The sequence below is a fragment of the Macrotis lagotis genome, chromosome 3 (genome assembly GCF_037893015.1).
Source record: "Macrotis lagotis isolate mMagLag1 chromosome 3, bilby.v1.9.chrom.fasta, whole genome shotgun sequence".
In the NCBI taxonomy this organism is placed as follows: Eukaryota; Metazoa; Chordata; class Mammalia; order Peramelemorphia; family Peramelidae; genus Macrotis; species Macrotis lagotis.
The window spans coordinates 14889339-14905104 of NC_133660.1; the positions used below are offsets into that span (position 1 = coordinate 14889339).

Genomic DNA, 15766 nt, shown 5'->3' on the forward strand with positions numbered 1-15766 from the left:
AACCCTGCATTATGGTGTAGCGGACGGATAAATCCCGTTTATGCAGTTCTTCAACTCGCTCTTCACAACAACCTGTGAGATCGTCACCCTCATTCTGCGGAGTGAGGTTAGCAGGGCCCCCACGCATGTCCAGCCCCGTCGTTAGCCCAGGACACCGAGGCTCTGGACATCCTCCGTCCATGGTGGCTTGAGAGGCATCCTGCCCGTTCCTGGTCTCAGACATGGAGTCCGGAGACAGACAGGAGGTGGGAAAGGACAGGATCCCCACTGAGAAGGGCTCTGCCCCTTTGTTCTCTCCCTGAGACTCTACCATTTGGGGGTCCTAGATGACAATGCATTACACTCAGCGGCGGGCTGCTGATACCCGACGCTGGAATACCGGGAATGATTCCTGAGAAGGAGAAACCAGGACAGCCTGGGAAAGGGTTTGGCCGGGAGGCGGAGCCTGGCCCCCTCCTGCCTCGGGAACACCGCGCCGGTGTGCCCATGCTGGCGAGCTCAGCTGCCGGACGGAGCGAGCTCGGGGGCTGGGGGAGCGGCTGGGGAGAGGGGGGCGAGGCTCCTGCCAGGTTGAGCTAGAGGCGGGCACGTGGGGCACCCACCTCTGCGCCAGGTCTGAGAGGGAGGGCAGGGCAGGTCGGAGCAGCCGCAGGCTCAGCCCCGCTCAGCCCGGTCCTGGCGGGGCAAGCTCCGCCGGCCGCTGCGAGCCCTCCCCAAGCTGCGAGAGCCCTCCCGACCCCCCGGCTCCCGGGCGGCAGGTGCCCTGCGGCTCCGCGGGTGCCGCCCCTCCTGCCGTAGCGGGGCTCTCCCGGCTCCGCGACCCCCAGGGACGGCCCGGGGGGCTGCTCCGCCCCATCCTGCGCGCTCCGCGAGGACCAGGTGAGGAATTTCCCTGCAAGGTCATTGCTTTCCCTCTCCTGCTTATTCCTGGCTCTGAAGGTAAGAACGAGGGAACGTTCCCTCCCCTTTGTGCTTGGAGCAAATTTATATTTACACAGCGTACACACATTGTGTGTGTGTGTGTGTGTGTGTGTGTGTGTGTGCGTGTGTGTGTCCGAGTGCCTCCTGTAAGGTCAGGTGTGTTTTATGTGTTGCAGTGTGACTAAGCTCATGTGACTAAAAGAGGGTCTTTTGCTGCCTTTGGAGCAAATTGCTGTTTGATGTTTCCCCCCCTGAATCTGGGATTGTTGGGAGAAGATTGGTGAAAAACCGATCTGGAGGTAAACTTTGGAACCACATTCGATCAGAGTGCTAAATACAGTAAAGTGTCCTTTGGAGAGGGATATTTTAAAGCTCTTAAGAGAATTGTAAATCAAAAGGTACAATGCCAGAGGCTGGTGTTTTTGTGCTCTCCAGGCCTACCAAGAAAATCCTGGGAAAACTGAGGCCTCATCAGTGGACACCCAATAAATGAGTATAGACCCTGCTGCATTGATCCTCATCATCCTCATTCTTGTTGTCGTTAACCATTTTTTTATTATTATAAAACAATTGCAAAAGGTTTTAAAAGACTTCAGAGAAGGTATCTGAAGAAGCCTGAGCTTTTTGCTGTTCAAGGTTAGGGATATGGATTTCAAGAATTCATAATATATAGTGGAAGGGAAAAATACAAATGTAATGGGAGAAACAAACAGAGCCCTGGAGAGGTTATTGACTCCAAAGACAGTACATGCTCCAGTTTTTTTTTTCCTCCTGTAAAAATCCCTTGCCAGAATGACAAATTCTAAATTTCTGTATTTCTTCAAAACTATTTTCTCTTTATTCTTGTTTTCGTTTCAATTCTAAAAATTTGAATCATGGTGGGATTTAAAGAAACTGAAATCTCCACTAGAAAGGTTCTGAAGCTTGAAGAAAAAGAGTTAACTCAACCTTATGAAATACACATAGCTTCCATGAGCTTTTTGTGGTCACTTCTATCTGTTTTACCTATTTTACTATTTTGAGAATGGAGTTACAGATATGAATCAATGCAAGGAAAATTGATTTTTAAAAAGAATTATTTTAAAAATGTAAATGTGTGATAGACAAGTTTGTGTCTCAAAATACTCTTTTCAGATTGATTGTGCCAAAACAGTTTAGACGGTTTGGGGGTGTGATTGGTTTTCTGTCTAACAATAAGGGTCAGAATAAAAACTGTGACTCCAAATATTATAGTATTCGGATAGACGAATGGAATAGGTGAGAACCTTAGACAACATGTGCTTAATTAAATTACTTGCATTTTATTATTTAAAGGAAATATTTGGTGGGAGGAAAACACTTGTAAAAAGGAAGTGCATTTTCCCTTGACATTGCCTAAATCTTGCCCTTATTATTATTAAAATTCTTAATACAGAATTTGAATGAAAACTAAAATGATATATATGTGTGGGCTCTGTGAAGTTGAAGTAAAAAACTGAAGTAATTTAAAAAATGATTCAGGCTAAGCAAAACACTCTTATTTCAGGTATATGCCAGAATTTGGATTTGGATTTGGTTTTGAAATTCTATCAAACAATATGTTGGGTTGTAAAAACATTTTTTTCATAATACTTCTGAGATTTCTGTCTCACATTTTAGGTTTTGAAAGTGCCAACAGGTGCATTTAATAAAATTTAATTGAGAAAAAAAATTTCTGGGTTCTGCCATTAGCTGTGTAACCCCAAACAGGTCATTTAACTTTTCTATGTCTGGATCTAATGAAAAGTGTAGTGTCCCTTTATCTTATGGCCAATTGTGCTCAGACAAACCTCAACTTCCTGTGATGTGCTGCTGACAAAATAGCATATGTATCAGAGCAAAGATAGGAAAACAATGGAACCATGCTGAGTCCACTGTAAATGTTACATAAACTCAACTGGATTCTCACTCTTGCCAGACAAAAATTTAGTTATCCATTCATCCCACTTTTTATAACGGCTCTTCCAAACTTTTTAATGCCTCTGAAACTTTGAGAGTTCTCCCTCCCTCCCTCTCTAAACTGAGAAACTTTCTTCATTTTACTGGAAAAAAAAGACCATTTATTGAGGGTCCTCTCTTCTCCCCCTGCCTCTGCTTTTAGCTCTGTCTCAAAGAACATTTAAAGAAGCTTCATAAGTACTGAATTCAAAGTACTGAATTCATAGAACTGAATTCAAAGATGGGTATGTTTTGATCTTTGTAGCCCTTTGAATTTATTAGAGCCTCCTGTCAAAAAAATCAGAGCCTAGTGGATAAACCAATAAATTACAGGTTAGGATATAGGGTTTTAGCCCTAGTTTACATTTAAGATATATCTCTCCATATAAAGTCAGTCAAACAAATTCTCCAACTAATCTACACAGTAAATAGCTAATTCGGTTAATTTTTTAAAAGCATATACTTGTCCTTTCATCTATTTTGTTTGCTACAGTGAGAGTCACCCAACCACTAGGTGCTGTATTCTTTGGTCTTGGAGGTCCATGAAACTAGACTGATAAATGTTGGTACCAAGGTGGAGAAATAACTATCGCCCTGGGCAAGTCACTTAATTTCAACCATACCTTGGTTTCTTCTTCTGTAAAATGTCTCGTAACACAAGGAATGTTGTGAGAATAAATGTGAGAATGTGAAATTTGAACTTTAAATAAATTCATAGCTCTTGGAATATTATGATTAGTCTCTGTCCATTGGGCTCTATTTTCATCCCTTCTGTTATCTGTATATTTCACTGTCTCCTGACTATTGCATATAAATTCCTTGTGCCTCCACTCCTCCCCCTGCTCATTCTCTCCTTAACTATCTACTATCTCACTTTGGATCTCATCATTCAGTGAAACTGCTTTCTCCAAAGTTACCACTGATCTCTTAAGCTAATTTCAGTGATTTTTTTTCTCAGTTCTCATTCTTCATCATCTCTCTGCAGTCTTTTACACTATCTTCTCCTTAGTACTCTTATTTTCTCTAGGTTTTGGAGACGCCATTCTCTCATGGCTCTCCTCATATCCTACTGCTTTTTCTAAATCTCCTTTACTGGATCTTCATGCTTGTCATACTCACTAACTATTGATGTCTTACAGAGCTCTGACCTGGGCTCTCTTATCTTCTCCCTTGATAATTATTGACTTGGTGATCTCATCAGCTACCATGGATGAATCATCAACTTTATTATTTTTTTTTTTAGGGTTTTGCAAGGCAGTGAGGTTAAGTGGCCACACAGCTGGGTAATTATTGTCTGAGGCCAGATTTGAACTCAGGTACTCTGACTCCAGGGCCGGTGCTCTATCCACTGCGCCACCTAGCTGCCCCAATCATCAGCTTTATGCTAACGATTGTCATATCTACTTAAACTTCCCTAACCTTTCTAATCTCACATCTCAAATTACCTTTTGGCCATCTTGAACTGGATGTCTACTAAACATTTCAAAATCAATGTATTCAAAATGGAACTCATTATTTTCCCATATAAATCTTCTCCAAAATTTACTGTTACTATTGGGAGCACCACTATATGCTCCCTTTTTTTCTTCTGATGCTGCTATGCCACTCATCTCATGCTCATCTTGTTGCAATGGCCTGTTGGTTGTACTGCCTGCTACAAAAGTCTTTCCCCACTCCAGTTCATCTTCCAGTCAGCTGTCAAAGAGATTTTCCTAAATTGAAGGTCTGACCTTGTCATTTCCTTTCTCAATAAACTCCAGCGGCACATTATCATCTCCAAGATCAAGTATAAAATCTTTTAGCTGGAATTCAGATCTTTTCATAATCTACACCTGACACCCTTTTCCAGTCTCCTTCCATTTTACATTCCTTCATATACTTTCTGATCCAGTGACACAGACCTCCCCAATCTCTCAGTTCAAGGCATTTTTTTTTTCTGGCTGTTTCCTATGTTGGCAATGCTCTTCATCCTTGTCACCCTCTCTTGACTTCACTTCATTCTCAGCTAAAATTTTACTTTCTAATCCTTCTTTATTATACTTCATCTCTCATTTTCTATTTCTCCTTTTACTTATGTGAATTTGCACGTTGTCACCCTCAGTAAAGTGTGAGCTCTTTGAAGCAGGGACTGTCTTTTGCCTTTGTTATCTCTAGTGCATAGTACAATGATAGGCTCAGAACAAACCTTAATAAATGTTCATTGACTGTCTAAAATTATGATGACAACCTTTGAGAGAAAATGACCACCAAATCTTAGAATTTATGATAAGTAAAGGAATCCTGGGAAAATAAAGAATTAAACCTAAATTTGGAAAAAAAATATTTCAAAGTGATCAGAGAAAATATAAGTGTGATCCCATGGTTTCAAATTCTAGAGAGGACAGGAGGAAGCTTGATATGGAGGGATAGGAAGCTCTAAGGTATAAAATCAGAAGACAGTACAAGAAAACATCTGCATTGAAGAAGAAAGGACACAGTTGACAAATAAATCCCATGAGGCTTCTCTTCCCAACCTACTTAGATTTTTAAAGGTAATATACAGAAGATGGAAAGAAGGAATTGTAAAAGTGAATGACCACAAAAGGAAGAATGGCAGGAAGCTGAGGATAATGAAAATGTTTTGTTACTCAAAAATTAGTTATATTGGAATAAAAGAGGAGAATTTCCCCAAATATTTACAGCTTAGGGTGGACGGGATGAAAACTGATACTGGAAAGAAGACAGAACTATCCAATTCTTATTTCTCTCCTATTTTCTCTGCCAACGAAAGTAATTTCTAGACTGGAATAACAGAAAAAAGTGACTAATGGGGAGCTGATACCCAAGATAAATAAGGAAATAGTGAAAGAGTACTTAGTTGCCCTGATTAAGTTCAAGTCTCCTGATCCAAATGAAATATGTCTAGTGGTACAGAAAGAACGGATAGATGTTTACCACTGTTACTGGTCTTAGAAGTAGTGGACAACAGTAATACGATAGAATTGGAGCAAATGTTGACCCTAGTTTTATAAAAGGGAAGAGAATAGTGACTGAAAAATATAAAACTGCAAGATTAACTATGTATAAATGTTAACTTTAAAATTCCAGAATGCTTGAATGAATGATTAGTAAATATATAGAAAATGAAGAAATGATCACGAGGAGCTTGCTAGAGCTCTTTTTTTTTTCTAACTGAGTTACATACCAAGGAATGCAATAGATATCACTTATATTTTATTTTCAATTTTTAATCCATTAAAATATAATTTAATAATTGACTTTTAACTAATGCTTCAAAGTTTACAAAGTAATTAATATAAATCTTTGTGTGTATGTATATATATATATATGAACATATTTACATATATGTATTTATGGCATTTAATCCTTTGTGAGATGATATTCCCTATTTACAGATAATGGAAATAAGACCCAGAGAGGTTAAATGACTTCATCACAATTGCATATGTGTGTTCATATTATGTTTGGACAATGGAATTTAATGTACAATCTTAACAATAGAACAGAACTTAAGAATGTCTTTAAGAATCAAGCTATACAAATTATAGTGCATTTTTTTCCCTCTGTGTGCCAAAGACAATGGAACTAATAGGGTTTTAAAGCATGATTTCAAAGGCATTTATGCATTAATAAACATACCTTGGAGTAAATTGTATTTTTGGTCCGCCAGATTTGTTGTACCCTTCAACTTGGTAATTTAAGCCTTCTCTAAGTTGTTTTAGATCTCTTCAAATTTTAATTACCTTTAAAGAAGTCTATAGGGACTGAAATTTGAGGGATTCAGAAAGAGATTTTCTCATCAGAAGATGACAAATTCATTAAGTAGTGTTCTGACATGAGGAAGGAAATATGTTTCATTCTCTGTTATCTAGATTCTCATAGGCTTTCCCATTACTGAGAGTTTCACTTTATCATTATTTACTCAGGTTTTCTTTCAATCACTTTTAAAAGCATTATTCTCTTGATCCTGCGTATTCCATTCTCTATCAGTTCATAAAACATTCCTGTGTTCTGGGTTCTTCATATCAAGTCATGTCTTACTGAGTGACCAAGAAAGTTTCATTATGTGTACATAGCAGTGTTTTTTTCTTTAATTCTAGTTTCTTTAATCTAGTTTCTAGTTTTGTTACCACAGAGTGTGCTACTATGATATCAATCAACCAATTAAATAAATATATTGCAGTGTATCATAAACTGCTGTTTTTCTTTTAGAACATATGATTGGTAATACAGTCACTGGGGAAAGAGTAAGAGTTTGAACAGCTTAGCTATTTGGCTTCTGAAATTCTCTATGAATGGCCCTAATGGTTGGGTTACTTTGCAAATTCTACCAATGGCATATTAGCGGATCTGTCTTCTCCTAGCCTTTACAAAATTTACAATTTGTGTTGTTTTCAGTTTGCATGATCTGAAATGCAACCTCAAAGGTCATATCCTTTGATTATTTATCTATTAAGGAATGTCTCCTGGAATTAAATATTTCTTTCAAAAATTGCTGAATTGGAAACTAGGTAGCACAGTGGATAGAACCCCAGCCTTAGAATTAGGAGAACCTGAGTTCAAATCCACCCTCAGACCCTTATTATTTACTTAGCCCTGTATCCTTGGGCAAGTCACTTAACCCTATTGACTTGCAAAAACAAAGTTTCTGAATAAAGAAAATTCTTTTTCAGTGATGACTTGCACTAAATGATAATGGAGTTCTCTAGTATTTTTTTCAAGAAATAGTTGAATTTTAGTGACTTGCACAGGTTCACACAGCTAGTATATCTCTGAGACAGAATTTGAACTCGGGTCTTCCTGACTCTAGGCTGGACAGGGCTCTATGCACTCCACCACCTAGCTTCTCCAAGTTCTCTTTTAATTCTGAATTTCTGAGATTTTTATTATCAGAATTTCTTTAATTACTTAATAAATAGAACAAGGACCAAAATTGTAGCTCTGTTTCCCTCTCTTTGAGATTGATGCCATAGAAATACAGAACTTGAGATAATAAACAAAATATAACAATCAATAAGAATTTATTAAGCCCCTACTTTTCTCTCAAACACTGTTAAGCACTGGAGCTGCAGGGATAAGAAGGAAGCAACTCTTGGCCCCAAGGAGCTTGCATTCTTTCATGGAAGACCAAGTTCATACATGCCTATATGTACATACATGTTTTATGCATGTGTCTACATATAAAACACACACAGCAAAAGACCACAGCCAAGAGGCATCATATGCTGAAGGTGGAGGGAGATTGAGGAAGTGAGGTGGAAGAACATTCCAGACATTTACCTGTGCAAAGGTTTGGAGAATGGAGTTAGCATTTCATGGGTGAGGAACTGAAACAAAACTAGCTTGGGGGAAGAATATATGCCAAGGGAATCATGGAGAAAGAGCCTGGAAAGAGAAGGCAGAGCCAGATTGTAAAGGTCTTCACCAAGCAGCAGTTTATGTTCGATCCTACAGATGCCAGGTGGGCAAAAGAGTGTACTTAGTGATATAGTCAGATTTATGCTTTCGGAATATCATTTGGCAGCTCTGTGTAGTCTGAAAAGAGAAGAGAAAGGCTGGAGGCAAGGGTGCCAGGTAAGAAGCTATGATGATAGTTGGTGTGAGGCAATAGGTGTTCCCTTCCATTTTAGAAGCTGGACATTTGAAGTGTGACTCTGTTGGCCCTAAACTACTAGGAATAGTTCTATTAAACCTCCCATTACTTCCTTACTTGCCTGCTGCCTCTTCCCTCCTCAGACACACACTTAATTGCTCTGCCACCCCCACTCTATTCCTCCTACTTAAATTCTAAAAACATCCTCTCATCTAATTATTAATTCCAGAACATCTCTGATACTTCACCATAGCTCTGAGATGACACAGAGGCCTGAGTACAATATCAATTAGAATATTAGCTATATTGTCTATTTATATAATCCAATGGCATCTTCTTTTCGGTGCGTTTGTCTTGGTGTTGAAGATTTAGCCGTATTCCCTCATAATAAATATTTATGTTTACTACCAGGGAAAGAAAATTAAATATTGCTTTTTTGAGATCATTTTTCCTTTTATTCTATTAAAAGTATTGTTATAAATAAGCATCAACAAAAATAAACAAGTCCAGAAAATCCCATAAAATCATAACCTTCTATGGTACATTTAAAAAAAAAAAAGCAGAATCAACCAAGGAACCTTAAGGAACTTATATTTTCTCTGGAAAGATAATATACACGTATGTATGTTATATACAGAACATATAAAAGTTGATGAAGTGAGTATTCTAAGAGTAGCAATGATGAAGAAAGGCATCTCAGGCATGAGTGTCTGCCCATGTGACGCAGAGATAGGAAACTGAGTATTTTTGTGTAAAAATAAGTAAGAAGACAAATTTGACTTGCTTGTAGAGTGAACAAAGAGGAGTAATGTGGAGTAAAGGCATCTTAGAGTCAACTCATGAAAGAATTTTATTGCCAAATTGAGGAGCATATATTTGCTCCTAGAGTTAATGGGTAGCCACTTAAGTTATAAAAATGACATAACCAGACTTGCACTTTTGGAGCTTATTTGACAAAAAACCATTTTCTTTTGCCTTGAACACAGACAAGTAAATGCAGTTTAATTTGAAGTGGGGAGAGAGCACTAACAGCTATGGGAATCAGGGAGACTTTTTGTAGAAAGGAACTCCTGTGATGAACCTTGAAGGGGAAGATAAGAGAAGGACATTTATGGGGTTGGATTTATTTTTACAGTTTTGATACTCAATTTTGTTAATATGCCATAATTCTCATTTTTTCTAATTACTGGATATATCAATTCTTTTTCTAATTTTGTGTTATTAACAAATAATGCCACTATTCATTTTTTATCTTTATTCTCACACAATTGATAAAAATAGACCGGAAAAGTTTCTGCTATGAATGTCCACAAAAAATTAATTCAAAGTAATTTGGGGGAAGGAAGAAAGGAGAGCCCCTACAGATGGTGGGTCAGGAGATTATTTCTGCAGAAGGTAGCCATTGAGTTGTGCTTATTTTGTTTGTTTGTTTTTAGGACCACATTCTCTCTCTTTAGTTCCTGCCCCCTCCCTTGAAAAGGCTAGAAATGTATCAGTTATACATGTTATATGTCTACAGTTATTTTAAGTGAAATTTCTCTTCCTGTCTTTTCCTACTAGGTTTTGTTGATAATATATAGAAATACTAATGATTTGTTTGAGTTTATATTCTACAACTTTCCTGAAGTTAGTTATTCATTGTTTCAGCTTAATTTTTAGTTGATTCTCTAGGGACCTCTAAGCATATTATCATATCACCTGCAAAGAGTAAACATTTTCTTTCCTTGCTCCCTATTGATATTCCTTAAATTTCGTTTTCCTTGTCTTATTGCTGTTGCCAGCATATCTAATATAATATTGAATAATAGTGGTAATAATGGACATTTTTGCTTCTCCTCTGATCTTAATGGAAAGGTTGATCCCCATGTCAGAGAGAATGCTTGCTCTTAATTTTATATAGATACCACATCGTTTTAAGAAAATATCCATTAATGTCTATGTTTTCTAATGTTCTAGTAGAAATGGATATTGTATTTTGTCAAAATCTCTTGCTGAATTTATTAATATAGTTATGCAATTTTTTATTTTTTGTTATTGATTTGATCAGTTATTCTCAAAGTTTTCCTATTTTCCTAGTATAAATTTTACCTGGTTATAGTGAATGATCTTTGTTATAATTTGCTATTACTATCATTTCTTAGCTATAATTTTAATATTTTTGCATCCATACTCATTAGAGTGATTGAACTTTAATTTTCTTTTTCTCTTTTTTGCTATCCCCAGTTTAAATATTAACATATATATTTGTGTCATAAAAGAAATTCAGTAGGATTCCTTCTTTATTTTTGTATAGTTTAAAAATTTTAGACTTAATTATTCATTAATTGCTTGGTAGAATTCACATATAAATCTATCTGATTTTAGGTATTTTTTCTTAGGAGCTCATTGAGGGCTTCTTTAGTTTATTTCTCTAAGACAGGGTTAATTGCATATTCTGCATACTCTTCTGTTAATCTAGGAAATTTATATTTTTGTAAATATTCATCAATTTAACTTAGATTTTCAGTTTACTGACATATAATTGGGCAAAATAGCTACTAATAATTGTTTTGTTTTCATTTTGGATAATGATAACTTGGTTTTCTTCTTTCTCATTATAATCAAATTAACCAATAGTTTATCCATTTTGTTGGTTTTTCTTTTGTTTCGTTTATTAAACCAGCTCCTGGTTTTATTAGTGCAATCCTTGTTTTTAACTTTGAATTTTATCAGTCTCTCCTTTGATTTTCAAGATTTCTATTTTTGTGCTTGAGGATTTAAAATTTATTCCTTTCTCTCTTTTATGAATCTAAGCATTTGGAGATTTGGACTATTTTCTTGGTCTGCATGCTGGTCCTGACCCAGGAAAGACCTCTGATCCCTTCTGTTGGTAAGCTCTATTGCTTCTTTTGAAGCGATATTCTCTTCTTTGAAACTGCAAGTAGCCCTCTCTCAATAGAATTACAACTCAGATGTGGACATGGGCAATGAATTTGCCAAACAGCAAAGTACTGTCCCAGTACTAGCACCACTATACCCTTTAATCCAATTCACTTACTGTCTCTGGGCTGAGATCAGTGGACTGCTATTTTTGTCCACAATTGTGGCTGTTGCATCACTCCAGGTCAGCCTCCACCTCATTATCACAGACCTCTTCTTCCAACCTCCTAAATAGCCTTGGGCTGAAAAAAAATATCTCACCTGGACCTTGTGCTGTCCAAGTCACTCTACAATTCCATTGAAGATGTTATTTTAAAATTACTTAGAGAGGAACATTGAGAAAGGAAAATCTTCCTTTATTCTGCCATCCTTGTCATGGCATTATATATCAGTTTTCCTCATCTATATCTGGTTACTGGACCCATCTGGCTCCAGAGAAGAAAAGTTAGACGGCCAGCTTTGCACAGTCCTACCTCACTTAAATCCAATTCTCTTGTGTGCCACGGCATCATCTCCCTGACATCAGTCTTTTTTGAGAATGACGGCCAAACAGCAACATCAGCCTTATAATACCAAACATGAATCACTAAACTTAGCAGATCCAGAATATTTGGCAATAATCAATAGAGTTGCATTGCCAAAATATTTGGTTAGATTTCCTTACTTTGATAATCCAGCTTTTTAAAATATTGAAGTGGAGCATTTGAATTGTGGAAGAGATGGAGACTTTGGTGATTGGATGATCAGAGGTCCCTAGCAAACTGTGATTGCAGCATTGTTGAAAATATATATGGAGATCTCTCAGTGGGACAAGTGATGAACTATTTCTGACTCCATAGGATAAGTCTGATGGATGATTATGGAGCATTAAAGAAAAAAGAAAAAATACAAAAAATGAAATATTCTGTCTCTTTTTGAATTTTTAAAAAGTTGGCTTATTAAAATAAGGAAATTTTCAATAAATTGCTTTCTTAAAACTCCATTTTAAAAAAAATTGCTTTTGCTATATAGTAATTTGAGGCAGTAATGATTTTTTAAATAATGTGAATGAGCAAAACCTAAGAGTTTTTGCTGGAGCAAATGTTAAAACTTGCTGAAATTATATGGAGCAGATCTTAGAGTCATATATTTGCTCTTTGTCAAGAGTTATCCATTAGGATTTGGAGGAGGTAGAATTGTCCCTCTAAACACGGGTAGGAAATAGGAGCTTCTATAATGAAAAAGGGAAGAGAAAAGAGGTAAAGACGTTTGTCAAGGGGGTATTTCATAGAAAGTCCAGAAAAGTCAAGATACAGCCTGGAGAGGAATGAAGACATGATTGGTCTTGGTGTCCTACTTAAAATAGAGATTTTAGGTAGAACCAACCAATCAATGGGTCAGTATTCTGGTATGTAAAGTCCAAGGCTGGAGGGAGCTTACAGGGTGAAGAGATTTCTGAGGTATTGCAGAGATGAAAGTACCTGGCATAAGGCACTGCAGAGAAAGATAGGACGTTCAGCATTGCAGGCTATCTGTCATTGAGTTCTGGGTCCAATTGTTGTCCCCATTCAATGTGAATTCAAGATATATGTACTTATGGTTGAGCTCTATAGGCTGCCTATCAAGCTACATATCAGAGTCTAATCAATAGGAATTTTTTTTATTTAAATGTCTAAGAGAAATAGTAAGAAGCAGAAATCTGAGAAAATAGACATAGAAGACTATTTATCAGACTATACAGAAGGAGGGAGGGAGGGAGAGAGAGAGAGAGAGAGAGAGAGAGAGAGAGAGAGAGAGAGAGAGAGAGAGGAGACAGAGAGACAGAGAGAGAGACAGTGAGAGAGAGAGAAGAGAAAGAGAGAGAGAGAGAAGACAGAGAGAGACAGAGACACAGAGAGAGACAGAGAGAGCAACAGAGACAGAGACAGTGAGAGGAGGCAGGGGCTAGAGAAGGGTCAATCCTAGATCTCATTCAAAGGGACAACTCCCCTGAAGACTCTAGTGTAAAAGCTGTGGTAGGGACATGATGGAGACTAGAGCTCCCCTTCTTATTTAGGCTTCTTCCCAGAATCGTATTCTTCCTTCAGTATCATCCTGAAAATGGGGTTGTTGCTGTTGTGAGTTGTTCAATCGTGTCTGACTCTCCGGGACTTCTCGGACTTTGTCCATGAGGTTTTCTTGGCAAAGAGACTGGGGCAGCTTGTCATTTTCTTCTCTAGTATTTTCTCTTTTTACAGATGAGGAACTGAAGTAAATAAGTATCGAATGACTCATCCAAGTTCACACAACTAGTAAGTCTCTAAGGTCAGATTTTGAACTTGGGTTTTGCTGACTCTAGGTCCAGTGTTTTTTGTTTGGTTTTTTTTTTTAGGTTTTTGCAAGGCAAACAGGGTTAAGTGGCTTGCCCAAGGCCACACAGCTAGGTAATTAGTAAGTGTCTGAGACTGGATTTGAACCCAGGTACTCTTGACTCCAAGACCGGTGCTTTATCCACTACAGCACCTAGCCGCCCCTCCAGTGTTCTTTTTACTGCACCATCTTGAAGCATTAAAGTGGGGAAGGAATCACCCAATTTCTCTCTTGAAGCTGGAAGATAGAAGTACCTTAAATAAGTGAAGTTTCCAAAGAAACTAAAGAGCCAGAGCTCTCCTCTCTCTGCTCTGTCCCTGATGTAGGTACAGGGTTTTGATTTCCCCCCACAAAGATAGAGTCCCAACCCAATTCTCATCTGGGCCAATAGACTTTTTCCTATATAAATAAGATAAATTCTGAATGATTACAGATTTCATTGAAAGAGGGCACTATCTCAAGTTGTATTCCCAGTGCTTACTTTAGCAGTGTTTGGCCCAAAGAATAGGTTTATCAATGTTTTTTAATCCATTCATTCATTCATTCATTTGTTCCCCTACTTAATGAGGCTGATCCACAGGAAGCACAAACAGCTTGTTGCCAGACAATATTCAAAAGCTTTCTAGCATGTTGGAACACAGCAATTAAGAGCATATGGATGCAAATTCTAAAGCTGAAACTGATATGGCAGTTTTCATTTATTTCTAATCCATGAAAATACTGCTCTAAGTTGTATTGTTAACTGTGAGAAATCTATAGAATATGAGAACACTAAGAATAGTCAAGGAGAATACAATTTTCATTTTTAGATTACTCTATCAATATGGCTTTGAATCTAATGTATGATCAAACCAATGGGTCAAAGACTGGATTTATGAGGTAGTTATAGATCTAGTTCCCTCATGTATCCCTTAGCTTCTTTTGTACTATAGTAACTGGCAAAAACAGCCATTTAAAAGCCATGTAACATTTTCTTCAAGCAGAGAGAAGATAAGCTGATTGGGATGCAGCAAATGCACTTCTTGCTACAAAAACAGCTTAAAGTGTTGTATTGATGACTAATCAGTCCTTTGTTAGGCTTCTCCATCATGAAGCACAGTCACTAAGAAAAAGATTACCTGATAACCACTTTTCTGGTGATGATTTGTGCATGTACCTCCAGTGGTCTTTGAATGAAAAATTTATTCCTTATTCCAAGGCACTTTCTTGAAGTCTTCCTATATTGGGAAGATCTACAGAACTTGCATTCTCCTGGCCTAGTCTTTAAGATCCCAAATTCAAGGTTGTTACTGTTGGGATAGGAGGGGAGTACATTTAAAATAACATTTGGAACACTGTGCATTTGTAACCAAAATGGACAGAATTGCAATGGCAACTATCAAATAAAAATAGAAAAGTCTTAATGATATATATATATAGATATATATATATATAGATAGATATATATAGATATATATATAGTTCTTGTTTTAATCAAACATAATAACTTCTAGAAGTTGTAAATGGAGGGGATGCAGTTTTAAACTGCTTCCTAGATGAAGGAATGAAGCTTCTCTCTCATTTTTAGATGCTCATAGATAATGTACACTTTCTTCATTTGTAGGAATGAAGTAAACTCAACAAACATTTATTCAGTTGATTCCAAACACCCTAATATATTCAGTTATTCTCCTCTGGGGTTTTCTTTTGCTTGTTCATATTTGTGATTTCATTAGTTAAGAGAAATTCTAATTTGGAAGCTCCCTCTAATCAAAATAGATCAGCAACTACCCTGTATTTTTAGCCTTAGAGAGTTGTGTGGGAATACTGAGAAGAGCTGTGAAGTAAATTGACCATGTTCTCTGAGCCAGTATGTTAGACGTAGGACTCCAATCTAGACCCTCTTAGTTTCAGGAATAGTCTTGTGCCCATCATGGCACCTTTTCTAATTTACCTCTCAATGACTTTTGGTAGTTATCAATTTATTTTGCAAGGCAAATGGGGTTAAGTGGCTTGCCCAAGGCCACACAGCTAGGTAATTATTAAGTGTCTGAGCCCGGATTTGAATCC

The 15766-nt window shown here is 37.4% G+C and overlaps 1 protein-coding gene across 1 annotated transcript in view; it reads left to right on the top strand.

Moving 5' to 3' along the window:
• The first annotated feature begins 11234 nt into the window (after positions 1-11234).
• Positions 11235-15766, top strand: part of LOC141517304 (G protein-regulated inducer of neurite outgrowth 3-like) — a 67197-nt gene continuing 62665 nt past the window's right edge. The window contains exon 1 of the mRNA XM_074228159.1: positions 11235-11339. The gene's annotated coding sequence lies outside the window, so the exon portion shown is untranslated. The remainder of the gene's footprint in view (positions 11340-15766) is intronic.